The following is a 9,023-nucleotide window of genomic DNA, read 5'->3' on the forward strand; positions in this document are numbered from 1 at the left end:
GAATCCTTCCTGGTCATAAACAGTTTCTGTCAGAACTAGACTGTCCAAAAACAGAGGGAGTTTCATTTTAATTGGAGATCATAATTCAAAAATACTTATTGTAATTGTAAAATCTGGAATAACCTTAAACCAGAGATTGGTAAAACTCACTATTTTAACTTCACACAGATTAGAAGAAATAATAGAAATCTTCTAAGGAGTCATTGGAATTGATAAAATAAAACAAAAAGTTTGGACCAGCAAGGTCCTTACAGAATTTTAATATAATTTGTTGTCACTGAGAGTTCTTTACAGGAGGATTTTCAGAATCAAGGCCAGCCCTATGTGATTGGGTTCTAGCGACACCATCTTAGGACCTAACCTCACCATCAGGGGCTCATTCACCTGCACACCTACTAATGTGATATATGCCATAATGTGCCAGCAATGCCCTTCTTCTTCGAGTGATTGCTCACATCCATTCCAGGTAGGTGTGCGCGCCGCGCGTGCACGTTCGTCGGAAACTTTTTACCCTAGCAACTCCAGTGGGCCGGCAAGTCGCCCCCTAGAGTGGCGCCGCCATGGCACTCGATATATACCCCTGCCGGCCCACCCACTCCTCAGTTCCTTCTTACCGCCGTGTCGGTCGTTGGAACTGTGGAGCGCGGCATAGCTGTCCTCCACGTCCCTAGCTCTCCTTGTTAACTACCGTTATTGTTACAGTTGTTAGTTAGATCGTTAAGTGTAGTTAGTTAAGTAATTAGGTGTAAATAGTATTGTAGATAGTTGTTCGCCGGTCTGGGCTGTAGCCCTTCCCGGCACCCGGCACCGGGCTCATGCCTGGTTCGCCGGGCTTTAAGCAGTGTGCGGCCTGTAAGAAGCCTATGCCTACCAGCGACCCCCACGACGCGTGTCTGAAGTGCCTGGGGGAATCGCACAGGTCGGACAAGTGCCGCATCTGCAAGGCTTTTAAGCCCAGGACAAAGAAGGAGAGAGACCAAAGACTCAGGGCTCTCCTCATGGAGGCGGCACTTGACCCGGCAGCTTCACAGGCCGTGATCTCGGCGCCGGCACCGGATCGCACCGGCACCGGGAAGACTCCCCGGCACCGACCTTCCCCGGCACCGGGTGCAGAGGCGAGACTGTCAGCGTCTGCTACTCCAGCCAGGCAGACCCGATTGGAGTGCCCGGCATCGACGTCGGCCGCGGCACCACCGGCACCGTCGACTCCGGGCCCGGTGGGTCCGTCGAGTCCGGTGCTGCCAAGCTCCCCCATAAGATCTGGGGTTGAGCTATTGGTCCCATCCACGCCGGAGACCTTCGCCTCGGCACGGGACCTTATCGCCCTAACTGAGTCTACTCAGCTGCCACCCCCGGTACCTCCGGTGCGGGTCGCATCTAGAGGCAAGCCCATGATGACGGCACCGTCTCGGGACTCACCCTCGCGATCTAGGTCCCGACGCCACGGTCGCTTGAGATCCCGCCGCCGCTCGCAGTCCCGGCACCGCTCCCCTCGGTGGTACCGGTCACACTCGCGGCACCGATCGACCTCCAGACGGTCGCGGTCTGACTCCAGCCGTCGATACCGGCACCGTGACTCTAGGATCCAGTCCCGCCGTCACTCGCCGTGCCGGTCGACCTCCCGGCACCGAGCTGGTGGCAGGTCCCGGTCCCGGTCGACCTCCCGGCACCGCGTCAGTGGCAGGTCCCGGTCCCGATCCCGGCACCGAAGCAGCGGCCAGTACCGTTCCAGATCCCGGCACCGAGACAGAACCCGGTCCCGATCCCGGCACCGCTATGACTCCCGGTACCGATCCCCGGCACCGAGAAGATCTTCGGTGCCGACCCGTGCAGACCCTTACCAGCTGGGGTCGGCCCCACCATGGCCTTCTAGGCAGCCGTCGGTGTCTTCTCAAGCAGACAGCGTGTATGCGCTGGGCACCGACAGGCAGGCGGCTTTATTTCAAGACCCTCCGCAACAGGACCAAGGTCCGCAGCAGTGGGGGTTTTGGACCCCCTGGGCATACCATCAAGCCCAGGGCCCCCAACAGCTTCCTGCTAGGCCTGCAACGACGGAGCACAGGGTGCCGGAGGCTTCGTTGTCTCGCCCCCCCTCCCTCCCCGGATGGAGAGGAAGGATCCAAGCAGCAAGACCCTGCTCTTGCTCCTGAGACAGAGGCGAGGGCTGAGGGAGACCCCCCACTGGACACTTTCTTGCCGGGGGTCTCCTTATCCTCCTCCCCTGATGAAGTGGTGGCTGGCACCTCTTTCAGTAGCCCTCCTCCGCTGGATCTCAGGGCGCACCAAGACCTCCTTAGGCGAGTAGCTCAGAATCTGAGCCTGCAAGCCGAGGAGGTCTCTGAGATCGAGGACCCTATCGTCACCATCCTCTCGTCTGATGCTCCCACCAGGGTCGCCCTACCCTTCATTAGGACGATCCAGGCCAACGCCAATACAATCTGGCAGTCACCGGCCTCCATCCCCCCTACGGCGATGGGCGTCGAGAGGAAGTACATGGCCCCCTCCAAGGGCTATGAGTACCTCCACGTCCACCCGACACCGTGTTCCCTGGTGGTGCAGTCGGTGAACGAGAGGGAGCGTCATGGGCAGGAAGCTCCAGCCCCCAAATCCAAGGAGGCCAGACGTATGGACCTCCTTGGCCGCAAGGTCTACTCAGCTGGGGCCCTTCAGCTCAGGGTTTCAAACCAACAAGCCCTGCTCAGCAGATACGCTTTTAACTCGTGGGTGGCAGCGGACAAATTCAAAGAGCTGCTGCCACAGGAGGCCCGCCAAGAATTTGCGGCCATTCTGGACGAGGGCAAGAAGGTTGCACGAACCTCGTTGCAAGCTTCTTTGGAGGCTGCAGACTCGGCTGCCCGCACCCTTGCCTCGGGGGTAACGATGCGCCGTATCTCCTGGCTTCAGGTCTCTGGCCTTCCACCGGAGCTCCAATATACCATCCAGGACCTCCCGTTCGAAGGCCAGGGCCTGTTTTCGGAAAAGACAGACCCCAGACTTAAGAGTCTCAAAGACAATCGGGTCATTATGCGCTCCCTCGGGATGTACACGCCGGGAACGCAGCGCAGACCCTTCCGGCCACAGCAGCAACAGCAGCGCAGGCCATACCCCCAGTTCCGCCAACGGCAGGACCTCAATAGGCGCCGTGGCAGGAATGGAAGGCGTAGGCATTCGGGGAACCAGGGGGGGCAGAATCAAAGCTCCTCTAAGCCCCCGCCTGGACCCAAGCCTTCGTTTTGAAGGTGCGCCCGAGGGCGCAGTAATAGTTTCCCCCACAGATCCTTCCCCCCCCGTTTTCCAACCGCCTTTCGTTTTTCCTCCCGGCGTGGACCCAAATAACATCAGACCACTGGGTCTTGCGCACGGTGCAGACGGGATACCGCCTGCAGTTTATATCGTTTCCTCCTTCCCGCCCCCCTTCTTCGTCCCTCTTCAGGGACCCCTCTCACGAGCAATTCCTTCGACAGGAGGTACAGACGCTCCTCAACAAAGGAGCTATAGAGGCGGTTCCTGAAAACGAGAGAGGCAAGGGGTTTTATTCCTGCTACTTTCTGATCCCCAAGGCCAAGGGAGGCCTCAGGCCTATCCTCGACCTGCGAGAGCTCAACAAATACCTAGTGAAGTTGAAGTTCCGCATGGTATCCCTGGGGACCATTATCCCATCCCTGGATCCGGGAGACTGGTACGCCGCCCTCGACATGCAGGACGCTTATTTTCACATTGCCATTTGGCCGCACCACAGACGTTTCCTTCGATTCATGGTGGGCCGCCTTCACTATCAATTTGCAGTCCTCCCATTTGGCCTTTCTACGGCCCCGAGGGTATTTACAAAATGCATGGCAGTCGTTGTGGCACATCTCCGGCGCAGTCGTATCCACGTGTTCCCTTACCTGGACGATTGGTTAATTTGGGGCACGTCGGAGCTACAGGTTTGCAGCCACGTCCGCAAGATCACCGGCCTGTTTGCTACCTTGGGCCTCATGATCAATATAGACAAGTCCACCCTGCTCCCCACGCAGAGGGTGGAGTTCATCGGGGCCGTCCTGGACTCCACCGTGGCCAGGGCTCTTCTGCCGTTACCAAGGTTCCAGGCATTGTCGGCGATCGTTCAGCGATTGCGGACAGCCCCCTTGACATCAATACGGACATGTCTAACCCTGTTAGGCCACATGGCAGCATGCACATTTGTGACCGGTTACGCTCGGCTCCGCATGAGGCCCCTCCAGTTGTGGCTCATCACACATTACCGGCCGGCAAGGCAACCACTAGACATGCTGATCACAATCCCCCAGGGGGGTGTTAGATTCTCTCAGCTGGTGGCTAGACCAGTCCGTAGTGTGTGCGGGGCTCCCTTTCCACCCACCTCAGCCTTCGGTGTCCCTAACAACGGATGCCTCAGATCTCGGCTGGGGGGCCCACCTGGGAACCCTGAGAACACAGGGCCTGTGGTCCCCGCAGGAGGTGAAGCTGCACATCAACATGCGGGAGTTGAGAGCGGTCCGCCTTGCTTGTCAAACGTTCTGTCACCAGCTTCGAGGTCGTTGTGTCGCGGTGTTTACCGACAACACGACGACCATGTACTATATCAACAAGCAGGGCGGCACCAGATCCTCTCCCCTATGTCACGAGGCGATGCGACTATGGGACTTTTGTGTAGCCCACTCCATTCACCTCACGGCTTCCTTCCTCCCCGGAGTACGGAACACGCTGGCGGATCGCCTGAGCAGATCCTTCCTGTCACACGAGTGGTCCCTTCGCCCGGACGTCGCCCTCGCAATTTTCCAGAGGTGGGGTTATCCCCGTGTGGACCTCTTCGTGTCCGGGGGGAACAAGAAGTGCCAGGCGTTCTGCTCTTTCAGGGCAGGGAGCCCGGGTCTATAGCGGATGCCTTCCTTATTCCGTGGACGACCCACTTGTACTACGCTTTTCCCCCATTCCCACTGGTCCACAGGGTCCTTCTGAAGGTGCGCAGGGACAGGGCTCGCGTTATCATGGTAGCCCCGGCGTGGCCCAGGCAACATTGGTACCCCATGCTGCTGGACTTGGCCATAGCCGACCCAGTTCCCCTGCCCCTTCACTCGGACCTGATTACCCAGGAACACGGGTCTCTCTGTCACCCGGACCTGCAGTCGCTGCACCTAGCGGCGTGGCTCCTGCGTGGCTGACCGGTTCTGAACTGCGCTGCTCCACCCCGGTACGGGAGGTACTTCTGGGCAGCAGGAAGCCTTCCACTAGAGCGACATACTCGGCCAAGTGGAAGCATTTCTCCTGTTGGTGCGTGGAGAAAGGTCTCCGCCCTATGGAAGTTTCGGTGGCCAATATCTTAGACTATGTTTGGTCCCTCAAACAACAGGGCCTGGCGATATCGTCCTTGCGGGTCCACCTGGCAGCTATCTCCACCTTTCACCCGGGTGGGGATGGCCGCTCCGTTTTTTCCCACCCGACGGTGACTAGATTCCTGAAGGGGTTGGAACGTTTATACCCTAACGTCCGTCTCCCTGCCCCAACCTGGGATCTTAACCTGGTGTTATCTCGGCTCATGGGGCCCCCCTTTGAGCCGTTAGCTACTTGCTCCCTACTCTATCTCTCTTGGAAGACTGCTTTTCTAGTAGCTATCACCTCAGCTAGGCGGGTGTCAGAACTCCGGGCTCTTGTGGTAGACCCCCCGTATACAGTCTTCCACAAAGATAAGGTGCAGCTGAGGCCACACCCTGCCTTTCTCCCCAAGGTTGTCTCGGCCTTCCACATCAACCAAGAGATATTCCTCCCGGTTTTTTTTTTCCCGAAACCTCACTCTTCAGGCAGGGAGCAACAGCTCCACTCGCTTGACGTCCGTAGGGCTCTCGCGTTCTATGTGGAGAGGACCAAACCGTTCCGCAAATCCCCCCAACTTTTCGTGGCAGTAGCGGACCGCATGAAGGGGCTTCCTATCTCCTCGCAGAGGTTATCCTCATGGGTAACGTCCTGTATCAGGACCTGCTATGAGCTGGCCCATGTTCCTACGGGCCGTGTGACTGCGCATTCTACCAGGGCGCAGGCGTCGTCGCTGGCTTTCCTCACCCGTGTGCCCATCCAGGAAATCTGTCGGGCAGCGACCTGGTCATCGGTCCACACCTTCACTTCCCACTACGCCCTGGTCCAGCAGTCAAGAGAGGATGCGGCCTTCGGATCTGCAGTGCTCCATGCTGCGACTTCTCACTCCGACCCCACCGCCTAGGTATGGCTTGGGATTCACCTACCTGGAATGGATGTGAGCAATCACTCGAAGAAGAAAAGACGGTTACTCACCTTTGTAACTGTTGTTCTTCGAGATGTGTTGCTCACATCCATTCCACACCCGCCCTCCTTCCCCACTGTCGGAGTAGCCGGCAAGAAGGAACTGAGGAGCGGGTGGGCCGGCAGGGGTATATATCGAGCGCCATGGCGGCGCCACTCTAGGGGGCGACCTGCCGGCCCACTGGAGTTGCTAGGGTAAAAAGTTTCCGACGAACGTGCACGCGCGGCGCGCACACCTAGCTGGAATGGATGTGAGCAACACATCTCGAAGAACAACAGTTACAAAGGTGAGTAACCGTCTTTTCTGTCATGTACATTGGCCAAACTGGACAGTCTCTATGTAAAAGGATAAATGGACACAAATCACATATAAGGAATAGTAACATACAAAAGCCAGCAGGAGAACAATTCAATCTCCTTGGAAACTCAAGAACAGATTTAAAGTAGTCATTCTTCAACAAAAAATCTTCAGAAACAGACTTCAAAGAGAAACTGCAGAGCTAGAATTCATTTGCAAACTTAACACCATCAAATTGGGCTTGACTAGGGACTGGGAGTGATTGGCTCACTACAAAAGCAATTTTCCCTCTCTTGGTGTTGACACCTCCTTATCAATTATTGGGGGTGGACCACATCCGCCCTGATTGAATTGGCCTTCAATATTGGTTCTCCACTTGTAAGAGAACTCCCTTCTCTTCCTGTGCCAATATATGTTTATGCCTATATCTGTAACTTTCACTCCATGTATCTGAAGAAGTGGGTTTTTTATCCATGAAAGCTTATGCCTAAATATATCTGTTAGTCTTTAAGGTGCCACCAGACTCCTCATTGTTTTTCTATATTTATAAGAATGTCAGTAAAACAAAGGATATTACAATAATGATTTCCCTTTGATTTATTGGGCCAAATTCTCTGTGGATGGGTAACTTTACTGGAGTTAAAGCAGCAGAGAATTTGACCCATACGTATTTGCTTCCAGTGTTAAATTATGTGGAGTAATAATTCAGGAGTAGAAAGCTGAGGATCTACCTTCCCTGCAAAAAGATAAGTGTGTTTTTACATGGAGATAGCTAACTTAAGAAAGCTCTCTCAGGGTTCATCTACATGGGGATAAAAGTCCTGTGGCATGGCTGCTGCTGGCTCAGGTTAGCTGACTTGAGTGTGGGGCTAAAAATTTCTGTGTAGCTGTTTGGGCTTGGGCTTGAGTCTGGCTCTGGGACACTGTGAGGGTGGAGAGTCCCACAGCTGGGACTCCAGCCCAAGCCCAAATGTCTACACGGCAATTTTTCAGCCTCAGAGCCCGAGCCACCTGAGCTGACCCAAACCAGACACAGATTTTTGATTCCTGTGAGTCATACTCTCAATGTAAATCAGAGTGCAGACAAGGCACAGGTAATTTTTACTTCAGTATAGTTAGCTGACATAAACCCTGGATGGGGGTTCTAAGTACCAGCTATATTGAGGTGTAAATCTACTCCGGGTTTATGTCCTTTAAAATTTTACATTGAGTCTGCTATCTTGATGTAAAACCCCCACCTTTTGTGCAGTACAGCCATAGCTCTTTGAGACTCTTGGCTTTAATGAGTCTGATCATAGCTGGATGTGAGGTTTGGGCTATTCCTGCAGCTGGTGTGCAGGAGGAGTTTGGAAAATTTACTAACATAGAGCATGCAGCATTTCCCCAATGTTATGATTTTCAAAATGTTATCGTTAAAATATTATATTGTGCACTTTTCTAGGTCTGGCATATCAGTTATGCCAAATATTTACATTAACATTAAGCATTAATCCTAAACAGATTTCAAAAATCAACGGATCCATTGGAGAAGGAACATTTGTTTTGTATTGTGCCGCTGTAAAATATACTGCAGATGTTCTGAACCTAAAGAATTTAAAAGAAAAATATACACCTTGTCTGTAAACCTACCTACTTTAGTAGAAAACTTTTCATTTTTAAACCTTATGGCTGCAGTTCTTCTAGCAGTATATTCAGGTTAATGCTTTTGTTCAGGTAATGGAACAATAATTGACTTTCCTCCTTGATTTAAATTTGTCTCTTTTATGACCTGTATACAATCCTGATGCTTTTACCTATCATTGTTCCTAAACTGTGATAATTGGAATCCTCCATCATCATTAGCAGGTCTCATTAGAACAGTATATCCTTTAGTATGCAGTTTTCCAAGTATTTCATAAACATTAATGAATTAAAGCTCTCAACAAGCCTGTGGAAAGGCAGGCAAAGAATATATGATATCAAACTAAAATGTAAAAATGTGGATCACTGGCTCATGAGTATCGATGTTATGGGGAAAATATGATCAAGTATTAGTAACGACTTACATTTATGTTATAACTTTCATCCTGAGGTATTCCACAGTGCCTTACCAAACAATATTCTGGAATCATGTTACCTGCCATTGAAATAAACCCACCTCCAGTGTAGAGTTGGTCAGAACCTGAAAGATTTTGGATTGGAACAATAATAAATACATTTCAAATTTTCTATTTTTTTTATTGCAAAACTAGAAAAATAGAAACATTTTGATTCAACCTTACCAAATATTTTCATTTTAATAATGTCAAAGTAGTTTCATTTTCACTTTATCAACTTGAGTATATAAGAATATAATTTAATTAATTAATTATAGTTAATAAGTCCTCAATATGAGCTCTCGGTGCAGTGCTGTGGCAAAAAGGACAAATGCAATCCTTGATTGTATAAAAAGGGGAATACTAACTATAAAAAT

General features: G+C 52.3%; 1 protein-coding gene across 1 annotated transcript in view; it reads right to left on the reverse strand.

Annotated features, from left to right (window-relative positions):
* Positions 1-8,683, reverse strand: part of HRH1 (histamine receptor H1) — a 367,533-nt gene extending 358,850 nt beyond the window's left edge. The window contains exon 1 of the mRNA XM_050957840.1: positions 8,617-8,683. The gene's annotated coding sequence lies outside the window, so the exon portion shown is untranslated. The remainder of the gene's footprint in view (positions 1-8,616) is intronic.
* Between the last annotated feature and the right edge of the window lie 340 nt (positions 8,684-9,023).

The sequence above is a fragment of the Gopherus flavomarginatus genome, chromosome 6, assembly GCF_025201925.1.
Source record: "Gopherus flavomarginatus isolate rGopFla2 chromosome 6, rGopFla2.mat.asm, whole genome shotgun sequence".
NCBI lineage: Eukaryota > Metazoa > Chordata > Testudines > Testudinidae > Gopherus > Gopherus flavomarginatus.